A 17,279-nucleotide genomic window follows, 5' to 3' on the forward strand; every position below is an offset into this window, starting at 1 on the left:
TTCCCTGCTCCACCAGTGATTTGTTACGTAGTCTTGGCCAAGTCATTTCACCTCTTTGTGCCTTTGTTTCCTTTTACAGTGCTTCTTGTCCAGCTGGACTGAAAATCTCCTGGAGGGAAGAACACTGTCCCATTCTGCTTTTATACCATGCCCAATATCACTATGGGACCATGTTCTCAGCCCCAGACTCTGCTGAGGTTTATACATGGTTCATAAACACAAAAATAATAATACCCACTGCCCACTGCTGTCTGCCCGTGCACTGGGAACAGCAGGGAAGTGTTGTTTGCATTAGGGCACCATCTAGACGCTCCTACTGTTGGAGATCATGACCCCGTTAGCACAGCTATGCACCTCCTAACAAAGCCTACTAATTCACTGTAGTTAAAAAAGAAACAAAGAAAAATCCTTCTCTTTACATATCTTCTAGATAGAGTGCTGATTCCATCTCAAAACATACTGTTTATCAGGTTAAAATAGAGTTGTTATTGAGGGGGTTTGGTTTGGTTTGGTTTGGTTTGGTTTAGGCCAGGTTTTGTAATGCCTCCTCAACTAGCTAGTGCTGCCAGAATACAGGAGGAGCCACCTGTTAATTTAGTCTAGACTAATCTGGTTGGTCTTCACTGTTTTATTCAATTTGCTCTACTTAACACAGCTAAGGGAACTGACACTTCTATGGACGTCACTTCTGATCTCACCTACCAGCCTGTCCTCACGTGGATCAAGAGCCACATTCTCATGATGAAGCTGACAGGAATTATTTCTCACCTAGCAGTGAATATTTTTCCCTTTCTTTGTTTTTTCTTTCCTTGATAGTTGAAGGTACAGCATGGTAGTCAATTAGCCTAACTGACGTTTCCGTCATTCAAAAATAGGTTAAGAAGGGGAGAGCTTGTTTTATAACTTCCAGTTTTCTCACATTTTTCTGTTACTAAAATAATAAAACTACAGTGGATGCCACTGTTTCAGTCTGACCTCCTCAAAGAGAAACAACTGTGCTTCTAGTACTAGCTGAAATGCAAGCAGGAATAGCATCCATGAAAGCCAAGAACTCTTTTTCTTGCGTTTCAGAAAGGTTGATTCACTCAAATCCAATTAAAAGACTAAACCTGTGAGCTAATTAAATTGCCCCTGCATTAAATTTGAGGGTTGAAGAGTTCACTGCATTTGACAGAAAAGCAAAATAACTTTTCCTTAGTAAAGGGTGGACTAAGACAGAATTTCTGCCTGTCTAGTGAACTGGGAATTGAGTGCTCAGCTCAGATTAAATAATAAACTTGCCTAGTTCCAGGTAGCTTCTTGAGGGGTTCGTTTTATTTGCATGGAGTTGAACTTACTCATGACCTACAGGCAGGAACTGCTGCTGAGCAGCCGTACACTGGTATACACTTTGCACACTTTTGAGAGGAGACAATCTTTTTCCAGCAGGCCTGATGGCCACAAGCTCAGCTGATGTAAATGTGTGCAGTTCCCTGAGTTCAGCTGTGCAATGCTCAGAGAAAACCTGGGTCTAAAAAGGCAGCAGTGTAGAGATTGTGAACTAGAGACAAAGTGTGCCCAGTTCTAGCTGCAGATCTGGTTAGGCAAAACCACCAACAGGAAAAACAGTTATTTATACATTGCTGCAAAACTGGGTTCCCTGTGGATGTGGTTTTCTGTACTTTCAAGTTGCTGAGAGAGGATCCTGCAAGAGGAAGCAAATGTGCCTAATACAGAGCATACAAGGTAATTCTGTTCACTAGTCTCAAATTGGCAAGATCAAGGCCTTGGTTTGATCCCCAAAATACCATAAATATATAGGCAGTCACTGTTATGATGTCTTCTGTATTCATTTTCAAATTGCATTTTTGCTATTTTCACAGCATATGGCAGAGCCGTGCTTCATTTAATACTCACAAACTTACTTTGTTATAACTGCTTTCCAAATCACTTTTTCCCATTTTCAGGATTTCTTTTTATTCTATCAATAGTACTGATTTCACGTTGTTCAAAATTCTGTAGGCGCTTTCCAAACTTGGTGGAACTAACTTATGAAGCTTTGGATTATAAGTTTAATTTGATATTTCCTAGTTGCGCAACAAATTAATACTTATTTATTTTTTATATTATTACTACATCCTATATATAGTACAATATAGATCTATTATATATAGCATATATGTGCATATTTTTATATATATATGTAAAAAATTTCTCAGCGGTTAACTTTAGAAGGAATGGTCCTGAGGAGTATTTATCCTATCTTTTGGGTATTTTTACTTAACATCTTATTACGTTGTTCTGAAAAGTGCTACCAGCAGCTTGTGGGAGGCGTAGTATTTGCTCTTTTCTTTCCCTGCCAACAAAGATTTCTGAGTTTAGGAAGCAAGATGCTGGTGCCAGAAGTGAGATAGCTGAAATCCTTTCAGCCCTGTTGTATCTAGGACAACAAAAGTTCTTGGAGCATTGATATCTTCCGCTGGGATAAATTACTCTTCTTATTATATGGTAAGTAGAAGCATGCACCTTACATTTTCACTGTAAAATTTTTAATTTGAGGAGGTTTGATGCAATAGTATAAAAAAGGAAAAACTTAGCTTCCAAAATATTTTGCTCAGTCTTGTTTTCTGTCTCAGCTAAAAAAATAACGTTGGTTTTATAAAGTGAGAAGACAAATGCAAACTAAGATCCAACTCTTCAGAGGAGTAGAATGGATTCATGACAGTTTTTAGGTTTCATACCTTACTCGTTTACTGTGACAAAGTCCTCTATCTGTATAAGGAGAAATCTGACCATCACTGTCCTGTTTGCTGACGCTGGCTAACAGGAACAGATGCCTGTGTTTTGGCTGAGAGATGGCAGATGTCTTCCCGCGGGAAGCCCGGGGGAAAAAGTGAAGAGGAGATGTGACCTCAAACTGTACGTCTCCTTTCTGCGTTCAGCCCGGCAGTGCAAACCTGCCGCCTGCCCCCCACCCTGTTAGTTGTTGTGCATCGCCCTACATGAAGATGCTGCAGTCAGTGAGGAACGTAAATAGCCACGATTTATCGTTCAGCGGTTCTGGGCTCCCGATCTTCATCATAGCCTCAGCCGGTGTAGTGAGCTTTTGGTGGAGACACAGATTTTGTAGGGAAGGAATGACAGGGGCTGCATGTAGCCCCATCCACAGACCATCCTCAGCTTCGTGGCTGGGTAACAAGCGGATGGCTGCGTTAGCCACCCATCCTGAGAGCAGCCACGTAAAATTCCTGCTCGATTCTCCTGAAGATCAGGTCTCTGTTGACACTGTCTCTTCCATGGCTTCAGAAGCTTTCATGGTGCAATCACTGAATGCAGAACAAGTTCAGTCTCTCACACGGATGTGAATATCCTCTGATTCAGCAGAACACATGCAATTTCTGTGTGCTTAGGGAAGCCAAATATCCCTCTGAAATACAAAGGCCAACTCCTTAGGGAGCTGCGTTACATTGCAAAAAGCTGAGGGCAAATCAAAGTCGAGAAGGGAAACAGGCAGAGGGTAAAAGCTGCATGAATATGTAGAGTGTGTGTGGGGGGGGGTTATGCAGAAGAAATTACTGCAGACTCAGCTGTAATTAACTGCTGTTTCTCTGTCAGCTTTGTGGCAATGGAAGATACTTTAACCAGCACAAAAAGCAAAGGAAAACCTGAGGTATAATGTAAGATCTCAAGCTGCTCACTGTTTCCTTATGTAAGATCTCAAGCTGCTCACTGTTTCCTTGAGAAAGACCCCTGTATTAACTTGTCACCTTAAAGACACCCATGATCAGAACTGACTGAACTGTTTTTCTTTGGGAAGATTTTGAAGTAGATAGTCTTTAAAAGGTGGAAAGTCACCTTCATTTCATGTAGGTATCCTGTGGTTTGTTCCTCTTCCCAGTGGGAGGGAAGAAGGAAGATTAAAAAGGAAGAGAAGAGTTGGGATTTTCGGAGTTCCTTTCACTTTCTTTCTTTCTACTTAAAAAGTGTGTTTGTGAGAAAGAGAGAGAGAGAAAGAAAATAGAGAATGAGAGAAGTAGGAAAATTTGGGAGATTCTCTCATTCTTCCTATTTATTGCTTTTCCCTACCTCTTTCCAGCTGAAGGAAGAAGGAAGGGAGGGAAGGAAAACAACAAAGTGCGGAAGGTGAAGACAGGGAATACAAACACCACAGTTCTTTTCTTTCAACAAGACAGCTATATTTGCTCTTAAATTTGTGGTCAACATTTTAAATGGGAAGAATACTTCCAAAATCCGCTCTGCCTGTTACCCGCAGTTATTTGAGTATATAGCACTCTACAGATCTTCAAGGAGACAAAATCACTGTAGGGAGCCACCTCTGTGTGGACAGATGGGGCAAGAAGTCTAGCTTTAACACGCCGAAGTGCAATTGGATGCTACTCTACCGATACCAGACAGGTCTCTCCTTGAGGTAAGCAGAGCATCATAATGCTGCAGAATTTATCTGGTAACATACAGTCTGTGAGTAAAGTGGGGCTGAGGTGAACTAAAGAAAGCTCAAATTGAATTTTTGAGGCAGCATACCAAAAGCATATTTGAGGAATGGAGTAAGTCTGCAGATGCGAAGAACAGGAAAAAGGAGGAGTGTGGGTTTGCAGGCAGGAAATAAAAAGTAAAATGAGAGCATGCCATAAAAGCTGGGGGGGGCGGGGGGGGGGAGGACAAGCTTAGAACAAAAGCAAGGAAAGCACAGACTAAGACAGAAGGAAAGAATTTCAGAGCATGAGAAGCAACTGGCTTTTGTGTCTCTTAAGGAAGCCTTAGATATAGGAAGACAAAATGACAGCTCAAGGGAAAGTGGGCTCTCCAGGTTGCAGTGAAAAATTCATGCCAGTAAAGCAGTAAGTCCTGCAGCACTCTTCCAGTTACAAACCGGTAAGGCTATAATTCAAATGCAAGTGCCCAAATTGCTCTATTGCAAATAACACCAGTATAAAATACATTTGTGATGTCATGAATATTTTTACAGGCATTCACAAGAACTGCATTGCTAAATTGCCACACTCCTCTTGTAAATGTTTCCTTTTTATCTGTCCTAGCCTTTCTTATGAACTCCCAAACGGGACAACTGGCATTTTCTTAATGAAAGACATCAGGTCTGAACATGATGCACTTAGGTTATTAACTTTATATCAGACTATTCTTCAAATGCTGTACTTTGCTTCTTGAGAGATCCAACAGCAGAATGAGATACTATGATCTCCTTAATCAGAGCCTCTAAGGCTTTAGAGTTGAAGCTAATTAGGATTTATGAGTCTTTGGAGAGAATATAATTTATATCTGAACACTATAGGTGATAAGGGCTTTTGGATGATAACTGTAGATCTTCGTTCAGCTCTGGTACCACAGTTTGACAGGATAAATCATTAGGCGTACATGCACACATTATTCTTCCATTTCATCTCATTTTTATGCAGAGGCCTAAGACAGGGAAAATACTGGGTACGTGACAGAACTTTGTGGCCTACCTGTTGTTAAAACCTGGCCTGGGGCTGAAGCAGCTATGAACAGTGTCTCCTTCAAAAGCATTTCTTTTCAGTAAAGTCTCAGCCACTGAAACAGCACCTCCTCTTTCAGATGTCCATCCTGCTTTCCTCTTAAAACTGGATCATATCACACCGTGGGTAGGCATGTGCTTTGCTGAGTGTTCACTGGGGACTCTGCTAGAGGAACAAACCTGCTTCAGTGATTTCAGAATAAGTGCTCTTGAAAGCTCTTTGAATGATACTGCTAAACCCAAGACAGCTGTTCCATTGTAAAAGTCTACTTAACGTATGGGTGTTTGTATATTTATGTTATAGATAGTGCAAAATAAAATGAAAGGTGCCTGAATTCTATGAAAACAGCAAATTGCTATAAGCAGAAATAAAGAGAGAAGAGTGATTATATATAACCTGTACTAGACTAGCAGGAAATATTATCAGGAAAAGGAGAAGCATCCATGCAAGAGAGGACTTTACTATGACAGCTGCCAGCTTGGCAACTAATACCAACAGACACTTGACGAACAAAATCTCTCTAGGAGGGTCTGCTGATGACAGTACCATTTTTTTGCATTTGACATGTTGTTTCAGTGTTGGGACAGTTTGTTGGGAGTCTCTGATTGAAAGGTGACTGTAGGATTTCTGTTTTGCACGGGTATGTTTTTGAATTTATGTATTTTATTTATTTTATTTTATTATTATGTATTTATTTTATTTTGAGTTTATGAATTACAGAAATTACTGATCTTGGAGAAGACTTGAAGAAATCTTTGTAGCTATCTCCCTTTTCTGAGGAAGGATAAGCGTATGTCCTTGGAAGTGCTCGTAGTCTTCTTGTTAAAAGAGCCAAATGAGCAGCATTCCTAAGATTCACGTTTCCACACAGTCCTACACTTAGAAGGGTTTTTTCTTATATTTCATTTGTTTATCTCCTGTGCAAAGAATGTTCTGTCCCGTACTTGGTGGAAAAAGAGAACCATCAGTTGTAATCCTCTTTCTGAAAACTCCCTTTAGATTAGAAGATACCTGGTGGACATGGAAAACATTTGCCCTCTGTCTGTCTTTTAATAGTAGTTTTCAGTTATGAGAAGTCTGCTGTAATGTCCCTCTTTAGGCCTCTGTTCTAGATGATAGATGTAGGATTCCTGACAATCTTTTCTCCTTGGTCTGTTTTCTAAAGCTCTCACAAATTGTGTTGCTGTCTTTTGGGCATTTCCCATTATTTTACGTCTTTGTACTCCAGACAGGGTCCTACAGCACTGTGTGGGGCAGCAAAACAGCACTCGTTGCCATTTACAAAAGCTCTCTTTGTACAACCCAGAATTACATTAAAGTTTCAGGCAGCAGCAGCATGTTCTTAACTCATATTAAGCTCCTAGTCCACTATAACCTCCAGATATTTTTCTGCTTTTCCTGTAACAGCCTTACTGTGTTACCAGAGACAGTGATGGCTAACAGAGATACAGCCTAGTGCTTACAAGGTATTCCCTAGGCTAGATGGATGTATATCTTGGTGTAATGTCCTGTCAGGATCCTAAAAGGCAAAGCCACCACAAGGACCCTAGACTGAGAATGACAGTTACGTTACGGGAAACTCCAAAAGCTGTAAAGTAACAAACAGAGGAAAATAATTCTGGAGTTAACTTTTAAAATGTAAGGCTCACCAAGTCTCCTAATCATGCTTCTCATAGAAGAAAACGAGTTATATTTAGGACACATATGGCCAAAAGTAGCAATGATGATTTTGGAGACTGGATTTTGGAGCTGTTAACAACATTTCAATCATCTGTAAATTACATGAGAAATCCAAGTCATTGGTTCAATAGCAGTCAGTATTCCTGGCTTGTTTCTGCACTATTTTGGGACAGGTGTGGGGAAGATGGGGTGTCACACAACTAACACCCTGTCTCTACTGTGCAGCTCTATATACTTCTCCCAGATGATCTTGCATGAAGTTCAAACTGACTCCAGAAAACTATGACTGAAGCTCATCAGTTTAACTCAATTTCCTGCCATGACAAGGAACTTAACAGTCATAACCAAAGGAAGAAAATTCTGAGTTATTTTGAGACAAGAACAAGGCAGTGTGGCTTTTTAATGAGAAAGGCATCTTCCAGTGAAGGAAACAGACGTCCATGAAAGAGCTGTGGGACTGTTGTTTCTTTGGCAGAGAGTGTCAGCCTGCATTTCTATTTAATTAGCCTCAAACCCACTTTCAGAGTTACACTTTCCTCTGAGCTTTAATGTGCACTTGCAGCTACAGTCCACTAACTGGGTACTGCCTTACTGTTTTCTCTCCTACTACTTTTTCCTATAGAAAGAAAACCTGCCCTCATCTAAGCTGTTCCTCACCTCACCCTTCACCATTTCTTCTCTGCTTCACCACCACCACTGTTGCTGAAGTGACAGATCAAAGGAGCAGGCAATTGAATACTAAGCAATGACAAAGGGCCCCAAAGATGATTAAGGGACTGGAACATCTCTCATACCAGGAGAGGCTGAGAAAGCTGGGGCTCTTTAGCCTGCAGACGAGAAGGCTCAGTGGGATCTTATCAATGTGTATAAATACCCGATGGGAGGGGTGTCAAGAGGACAGGGCCACAGTCTTCTCCGTGGTGCTGAGTGACAACCCAAGAAGCGATGGGCACAAACTGAAACACAGGAAAGTCCACTGAACACAAAAAACCACTTCTTTATTGTGAGGGTGGTTGAATATTGGAACAGGTTACCCTGTGCTCTTCTCTTCATTTTCATTTCGGGGTGAGGTTAAGTATAGTTATATATCTGTTGTCACTGGATGATAACTGGATTGCTCATACTAGCTTCAGGCTGTTGGCCTACACCATCGCTCTCCTGACCATTTGTTATCTTTCTTTGTCTTTTCTCCTACTTGCTTTTCAGCTGAGCAGTACTTTCTAGGTTATTGTAAAGTAAGTTTAAGGATAAAACTGGCTAGAAACATTTAAAGGAAATAGCCTTTTCAGTTCAAACAAATCCTAGTGAGTGTATGCAGAGAACAACCCCTTAGCTCCCAAAGCCTGGCTTCACAAAAAAGCGCATGTAAAACAGAAGCTAGCCCTAATTTGAAGCAAGATCGCAGACCTGTTGTCTACCTCCCTAGGTACCTAGGTAAGGCCAAACTATGGTGACTGTGATTGGAAATGTGTTTCTCATTTTCCTTCCACTTTTTCCATGGAACAAAACCTGCAAACAGAAAATCTTTCATTTCAAATCTCCACTTTTCATGAATTTTCTCCATACAAGTACCAGAGCTCTGCTTGGGGAACATCCTCTTTCAAGGACTTGGAGGACAATGTTGCTAGCTGTAAGTGGACTCACAAGCTAAAGTCTGGCTACAAGAAGAGGGATAGATCAAAAGCTGTTCTCCTGAGGGAAAGGCCTGAAGGAAAAGCCTGTTGCTGTTAGGTTGTCTTCAAGTGAAGCCTCTTGTGTAGGATGGCTGCAGGGTGCTACCTGCTCTTTTTGCCATTTTTGCTAGATCTCTGTGCTCTCTGCTTGAGGGGAAGACAGAAAAGCCTCCCCACACCATTTTGTGCACACTCCCTGGGCCCAGCACACAGTACTGGGCTCTGTTCAGAGCAGTCGGTGGTGGAATATTGCTGTTAGATGAAAGGAATTTGCTAGTGCCTTCAGAGGAACTAAGGTTTGAAGTCCAAAGTCAGGTCCTTTGTTTTGTTAATTTTTATCCCAGAAAAAAATATATATGTGGATGCATTTGTATATATTAGGAGTGTACTAAGTGTGGGAAGGGAAAGGGGAGAGAGAAAATTATGCTAGATGTTGTCTTCATCCTACTTCATACAACAGAACCTGCTCTTTTCTCCTTTCTTTGCTGCAGCTGTGCAGCCACTACAGGGTCTACAATAACAATGTGATAGTGTTACTAGCAAATGTTGAGTTTAATTGCTGTAAACAATGATTAAACAATTGTTGCACAGAAACAGGTGATTTTGTGCACAGCTAGTTGAAATGCATAAACATTTTTTCCAACCATGTGCTATCAAAATAGGCACACACGTTTAGAAGCCATTTTCAACTACCATTAGCTTGCTTTTATACCTGCACATTTCACACTCCATTAACTGTCAGTACCTTGCATGGAATTTGTCAACATAAAAGTTACTCTTTTTCACCCTATGCAATGAAAAGCTAACAAGGATGCGTTACAGACAGAAATAAATAAATAGTTTCTCTTTAAAAAAGTATTAATGTTACAGACAATATTTCTAATGAAGAAATCTTAGTGAAAAAATTATGGATGGTTGAGCTGGAGACAGGTCAAGCTAATGGTAGGAATAGAAAGCAAAATAGAACAGGCAGCTTTATGAAATGGGTATCTAAGAACGAAAGAGAAACTAGCTCACTGAAACAACCCCCTCAAAATTGGGAGAACTGCTCTAGGTGCAATTTAAACCAGTGTGATCGTGAGTGAGTGGTTGGTGGAGATGTGAAATTTATGGTTTCTCAAGAACAGGCTCTGTCAGGGTACAGCAAATATGACAGAAGCTACGCTCGCGATGAGGTGCTCTACTGCAACTCCTGCAGTGAGATGCAGCTCCACATCATACACACCTACATGTAGAGGTCTTCATGTAAGTATCTAATGTGAGCTTGATCCTAAGCTGCTGTTGTGTTCAATCCTTGCAGTCAATACAATCTGAAGAGCTATTTATCTCTCCCTAACACAGGCAGCTATGTTTGGCCAGCTCAATTGCCCTTTAGATTCCATTGATGGTAGTGATCAGGAACTTAAAGAAGTAGCCCACACATAGGTTGAGTGCCAGTACAGATGCCGTAGGGTATCTTAGCTGATCTCCAACTGCAGGTCTGGTGTTACACCTGCCAGTCCTGTGGGTGGCACTGGTGGGTGCCTTAGATATGTGAGAGTATTTTAAGTGATACTAAATGGTTGTGTTTAAAGAGGCAATTAAATTCATGTCCTAGTGACTACAGCAGCATTTCTGTGTCAATTACTTCTGTCCATCCAAGATTTTCATGTGGTCTTTATTTTCTTAGTGTCTCATGTGCTTTAGAAAAAATACTTTCAGATCCTTTTGCGGTAAGGAAATGCTTCTGTGCTCAGTTCACCAGTTCTTGGAGCGTGGAAGCTGCTTGATGGAGTGCACCAGCACCACTTGATGACACACACATAGCTGACTTGCATCTAAGTCACTCGTCCTGTTTCCTTTGCGTCGGGTCATGAACCAAGGAATGGGAGCAGGGAAGCAGCAAACCTCACTAAAAAGAAGAACATCACTAAAGATAGTCCTGCAAACCCTGCCTAATTTGGAAAGTGCTCGGCTCAGCAGGTGTTTCTGAGAACCCTCTCACACACCAACAGATGGGGATTCTTTCTAGAAGAGAGCAGATGTACATACCTGTCGCACTTGCCAGATGAGGGAGGCTTATGGTCTGTGCTGAAGGCTCTGGCAGATTCATGCTATCACATTGAAATTGGAGGACAGCATCTGTTTTTACTTCCATCCCATTTACCAGATGTTTCCACTAGGAGGGCTGAAAAACCTAGTCTGCTTGTGAACTAGCTCTGGAAGTTTAGTGAGTCTTCAGCTCTGTGAACTAGTGCAAAGTGCTAGGTAGAAACCTGCACAGCTCACGAGTGAATTCAAAAGCAATTCCTACATCTCTGCCTAAGGAGCAGAAATGCCTGTCACAAGGGTGGTAAGAGCTTCAGCGGTCTGATTTTAATCCTCCACTGCAAGTTTATCAAGGCCCTATAGTATTAAATAGGACAGTAGGCACCATTGCTACCACATCAGCCTCAGTTAGGCCTACCTCCTTTATTAGATCTAATCAAAAAGCAGCAGTAATTGAATGCAAACAAAGGTTCCCTCTGAATATACTGGAGAGAAAGATAATGTTATGTGCACACGTAGTTTTGTAAAACACAAATATTCCCTCTAAACTGACTAATGCTGGTTACATACACAGCAACACACCTCTATCTGTCACATCACTATCCATCATTTTAGAGCGCTGTTGCCAGTTTGGTACCCTGCTCTGCTAAGCATTGTCTTTGACCTGTTTTTCTGTCCTTCACTCTTGATTCACTTGTTTGACCCCAATTCATCTGAAGAAGATGATGATGACTGAGAAAATGTAGCCATGCAGAAGGAGGCAGCAAGAATGCTCACACTGAAGATTCACTTGGGGAGTTCAGTCTGATGGAGGAAGCAGCTGAGATGTTTCAGAGCAGTGATCTGTCCTGAAAGGCCAGCCTCCGAAAAGCCAGCATCTTTGTTGCTTGATGACCTTGATAACCTGGTTCTTTATCTTGATCCTCAATTTCATATGTACTGTCCCTGTCTGTTTAAATTGTTCATTTTTAAGACCATGCACACATGGGCCCTCTATTTGCATTAATTCTTACGGGAAAAATTTGTTCCCTATCCATCATATCACTCACTTTCCAAGAATGTGTCTTTGGTGCATAGCTCTACTCCACTCAACTACATCCCCTAATACCTTAAATCAAGCAAGAAAATTGCACTTGATTGCAAACCTTGTATTTATACTTCAGCACTGGAAAAGATAAAGGAGTAAATAAGTAGAACTGGCAGGGACACAGGGAAACCCAGGTGGCAGGAGAGTGGGTGGTTCACAAGCCTTTAAGGAAAAAAGAAGCAACAAGGTCACATTCCGTTTGATATCGTGAATGCAGAAATGTTATCAGAGGGCTAAACAAAAGAAATTTGAGGTTCTCAGTAAACAAGTTCAGATACAAAGACAGTAATGAACACAAGCATGAGCAATCGTTTTTGGAGCGTAAGAAACTATATAGGATAACACAGATGGGCACAGAATAGAACACATTTAATCACCATCTTTGACAGAAGTGACACTTTTCATTCAATGCAGAATCAAGCAAAGATATTGTAAATGTCAGCTGACTCATTGGCTGTAGGTAGTTGATGCAAACTTTGAAACAGCCGTGGGAAATATTCACCTATTCATCTTTTTAAAATGAGAAATTACACTTTCAATGATTTTTAAAGAGCATCTAAGGGAAGACTCTTTTCACAAGGGATTATTTCACCTCCTTCTAGAAGATAATAGTGGAGAAAAAGCAACTAGTGCCTTTACCCTTAAATTAAGTTTTTGTCTTATTAACTCCATAAAATATTACCTGTTGAACAAATGGCTTCCTTAAAATGCCATTATCAACTGATTGGCTTTTCGAACTGCTTGAATTAAACCGTTTCACAGACTGCTACGTCCTGTGTTGGATGCTGAATAAAAACCTTTAGGAGTCCCTTTGGGCTAAACCAAAGAGCTGTAGGAGATTAGTGACATCTCAATTGCACTGTGGTCATAACAGAAAAAATGGCCGCAGTGAAGCACATTTTGGGTTTGTTACTGTGTGCATATGCAAAGCTACTCATTTTTACCCAGAAATCCCACAGTAACACTGGGCTTATTCTCCACAGTTTTCCCAGATCCATAAGGGATAACTTTCCCTTTCCACAACTTTTCCCTCCCTCCAGTTCACCCCAGATTATGTCTCCCAGAGACTGTTCCTGTCCCCCTTGGTTCCCAGGGAAGGGGGTACGTGTAACATACTGGAAACTTTTGAAGAGCTGCTGATTAATCTCATGCCAAAAAAAAGGCCCCAAAGAGGCATAGCAAACTCTAGAAAGTACTGATGCAGCAGAAGTAGGCCTACCTAGGTTGCTCGAAGGACTACCACCTCTCCCATGGCCAAGGCAGACTTGGCTGGCCAGGCACGTCCTGCAGGGCTCCTACCACCGACCAGAGCCCTGTTGTATCCCTTTCCATTCAGCATCTCTGTAGGGATCCAAAACTGACTTAGGACCCTAGCAAAGTGCAAGGTCTCAGCTGGGCAGATGGGCATTTCCTGGGTAACAAGCCATCTTCTGTTATGTCATGGAGCCAAGGTATTTTATGCATGAACTTATATTTATTCTATATTAATTGCAGTTGTTGCTCCATTTCCTGCCTTCTCCTCCCTTTTTTGGGGGGGGAACTCTGCACTTCTGCTCTCCAAGTTATGCTTATACTCCTGTGATGCAGCACTTCACATGGGTCTTGTGGGAAGCCTGACCTCAAGCCAGCCCTTGAATACTATCTACCTAGCCCAGGGGACTGGGGAACAGGTGGAATTGATAAGCACTATTTCTGTACTATATGTCCTTTCAATAACGATTATACAAGTCACTGTATGTTTGCTAACTGCGGTCTTTGAGGGCAATAACTACAAGAAAAACAATGATTATCTGTTATTTAAAGGGAACTTTGGGGAAATACTACTTTCCTTCAGCATATCATGTATTTTTCACTCAAGTGTTCATTTCTACTATTCTTAAACATCCAATTCGATTATTATAAGCTTAAATTTAATATTTAAATGGTACTTATTAATAGTTTTAGTATGTTTCAATACATCTTTGTTTTCTCAGATCAGCTCATAAAGCTGTTCATATGGACAATTGAAATTAACTTTAATTTGAAGCTCTGCCAAAAGGTTATCAATATTTAGCAGGATTTTGCAATCTTCCCAGGATTTGAAGACAGATTATTAGCTATCTCCTAATATTAGACTCCTGAAATATGCATAAATAGCTTATCGAGTCTCTCAGTACATAATATTTTTTTATACAAACAAACCTGATCTAGCCTTTTGTCAGGTTTCAACCTTTCAGTAATGCTTATGATTACCTAAAAAAATCAATGAATTTTTCTTCCAAAAAAGAGGTTGGATCAAGTTAAGGTATTTTTGCTTTCTCAATTCAAATACAAAGCCACTGAATGTAATATAACATATGTCCCTGAATAAAATTCACTTAAATGTTTTTATGCTTTGCCATGTTGTGCCTTTAAATAACATTCTTGACCAACAAATATGTTGTTGTTTTTATTGTATACTAACTTTCAATGAGTTCATAAACTTCAGAACATATTGAGTATTCTGATTTTGAGAATGTTGTAAAAATTTTGCAGCTTTTGAGAGAAACAGAAGTCACCAGAAAGTATGTGTCCATCTTCCCAATATTTATGTCTTGAAAATAATGGATTATTCCCCTTTCAACAATGTAGTAACGAACAGTTTATCAAAAACATTTTTATATCTCCATGGTTTGCATCCTCAGTGGCCACAGTGTGTCACAGTATGTGAAAAGTATGCCATTTTCTACACAGGCTTTAAAATCTTTCTCTAATGCATGGAAAATTAATATTTTATAAATGACACATGAAGCTTTTTTCCCATGAAAGTAAAATGTTTTAACTGTTGGTAATCTTGGAACAAGACCATTAATTTTGCTGTCAAAATACAGTGATCTGCATTAAAAATCATGTACAATATATGGCAGAGTGCTGTAGTAGCCATTTTATTCATTTTCTTAGGAAGAAATGTTTCAAAGGTGGGTTTTTTTCTCATTCTAGAATTATTTTGATCATTTAAATGCTTACAAGCAATTGAGAAAATGTGTCTCTATAAAGTGCAGTAAGTCTTAGGGGAACTATTGCTTTCTCTACTGAGCTATAAAAAGTCATTTCTGCACTCATTGTAGGAATGCTCATTCTTCTGTTTCAACTTAGGGACTGTGTCTTGGTTTGTTGATAAAATGTAACTATCACAGTCTCTACGATATCATCAGCCACATGAAGATATATTGTGACCAGGTGACCAGCTACTACTAGATAAATAATACTGAATGCGTGCTTGGACTATAATCAGTCATTCTGGCCTGAAGCCACTAAATGTTGGGCTAATGAACACTTTTTGTGATAAAGCCAGTAGTTAGCTCTGCTCCTGATAAACATTTGGATAAAATCCTCTTCAGAGATGAAAATGCTCCATGCGTAGTACAATCCCACCTGCAGTTCTTTGATTTTTGCATTGCCACAGCAAGTGAAACCATTTTTGTATGCAAGTTTTAAGGAAATTTTGCATCCTTTGGTTTCAAATGTGCCCTGTAAATATAAACTGATGTCTGAGATCCTGTACATGGGTTGTCCTCTCAGACACCAGTGTGGCTTGGGGGAATGAAAAGAACAGTTCCACTCCAGCTGTAAAAGTCTGCGGTGCAATACTTCTCTTCAATGGGCTTCTTGCCTTGCCAGCCACAATTGGAGGGATTTTCCATCTTTTTTTCTTTTTCAGGGCGTCTTCCACCCCAGCTCTCCCAGAAACTCTTATCCTTGGACTTGGATATGAAGGGAACCAGGTCCTTCCCTAATTCCACACCACTCCTGAGCTCCCTTCCCACGGTCTCCTCGTCAGCCGAGGACAGGCCCAATGCTCAGCCTGAAGAGCCTGCAGGGGCTGGAGACCTTCTCGCCTCGCCAGCTAGAGAAGTTGGGTGAAAATATCCAGAGTTTAAGACAGAGAATGAAACAACTGCCAAGGACTTCTAGCTTCTACCAGAGCAAAAAGGTTCATTCCCAGGCCTAAAGCCCTATCTTGCACACACTATATGCTAAATCTTTGCAGTAAAAAACACTAGTATCCATGTAGGGCAAATGTTGTTCTTCACATAATCATTCATTAACCTTTCTAGAAGTTCCTCATTTGCATGCAACCTGCCCAAGTTATAAGTAAAGGGACATTATACATACATACATACATGTATATATATGCAATACAATGTTCTAAAGGGTCTCAAATGTAAAGTCTCATCTATGATTTTTTTTTCCAAGTGTGCATTTCAGAGCAGCATTAGAACAACATAGATATTTAAAAAAAATTTTAGAGGCTCTGTGGTTAGTTTTCTTTTCTTTTTTTTTTTTTTTTTTTTTTTTTTTTTTTGAGGCTGAACCCTATTCTGAAAACAACATTCAAAAAATAGCTACATGGTTCTGTGTTGGTCTGGCCAGGTTTGACTGATAATTGATTCAATCTTCCTTTAGCTCATACAAAGAAAAGAACTGAAAAAGAAAGCATCTATTAAAATAAGGGTTTACTAGCCATCTTACAATTGCCTATAATAATCTTTTATCTGCCTTTACATTTTTAGCAGTTGTAGCAGGTCGCAGCGGTACTCAGCCACAGATGAATTCAGACTTTTGTATGTTCTGAGGCTAAATTACACAGCTCAGATTAATTGTTCATTAGAATTCAGCAGTGCCTGAGAGCAGGCAATGGCACTGCCAGAATGCCTGAAACTTGGGAGAAAATATTAAGAGAGCTAAATATTTATAACTTGCTTAAGTGATGACTAACTGAAGAATTAACTGCCTGCAAATATTTGAATATTATAAGCAGTGAGGCTGGGGAAGGTGTTTAAAAGAGGCACACTTGTTAACAAAGGTATGGAATTAAAAAGTCAAAAATGTGAAGAGTGAAAATTAAATAAAACAACCCCCCCCCCCCCCATTTTTGTCAGGCCAGAATTTCTAGTAGTGAAATCTGAGAGAGGAATAATCTCACAGTATATGTCCTGTTAGCTGCATCTTTTAGGATAGCTGCAGCAATTTTACATCTGCTACTAGAGAGAAAAATGTAGCAATAATATCACTTTTCTGGTGGTGGGGGCACTGATTAAATGATGCAATAGGTTTTCTGACTGTAGTGAAGTTTGTTTGCAAACAAAACATCATAAAACAATATAACTCTGTGGCATCATCACAAACAGAAAGTCAGGACTAAAGGTCAGAAAATAAAAAAGAAGTGTATACCAGAATCACCTTTACTTATCAACGTTTCATCTGTTATATGTGGGAAAGAAACCTTATCAGCATTAAAAAGCCACAAAGATGAGGGAAAAGTCATATCTGTGGTTGCACATGCAACTTCACTTC

General features: G+C 40.2%; 1 long non-coding RNA gene across 1 annotated transcript in view; it reads left to right on the forward strand.

The window, feature by feature from the left end:
• LOC135327148 (uncharacterized) overlaps window positions 1-16,230 on the forward strand; it is a 36,405-nt gene extending 20,175 nt beyond the window's left edge. The window contains exon 3 of the long non-coding RNA XR_010387244.1: window positions 15,643-16,230. This is a non-coding gene — a long non-coding RNA (uncharacterized LOC135327148). The remainder of the gene's footprint in view (window positions 1-15,642) is intronic.
• The last annotated feature ends 1,049 nt before the right edge of the window (window positions 16,231-17,279 follow it).

This window comes from Dromaius novaehollandiae, chromosome 1 (assembly GCF_036370855.1).
Source record: "Dromaius novaehollandiae isolate bDroNov1 chromosome 1, bDroNov1.hap1, whole genome shotgun sequence".
Taxonomy (NCBI): Eukaryota; Metazoa; Chordata; class Aves; order Casuariiformes; family Dromaiidae; genus Dromaius; species Dromaius novaehollandiae.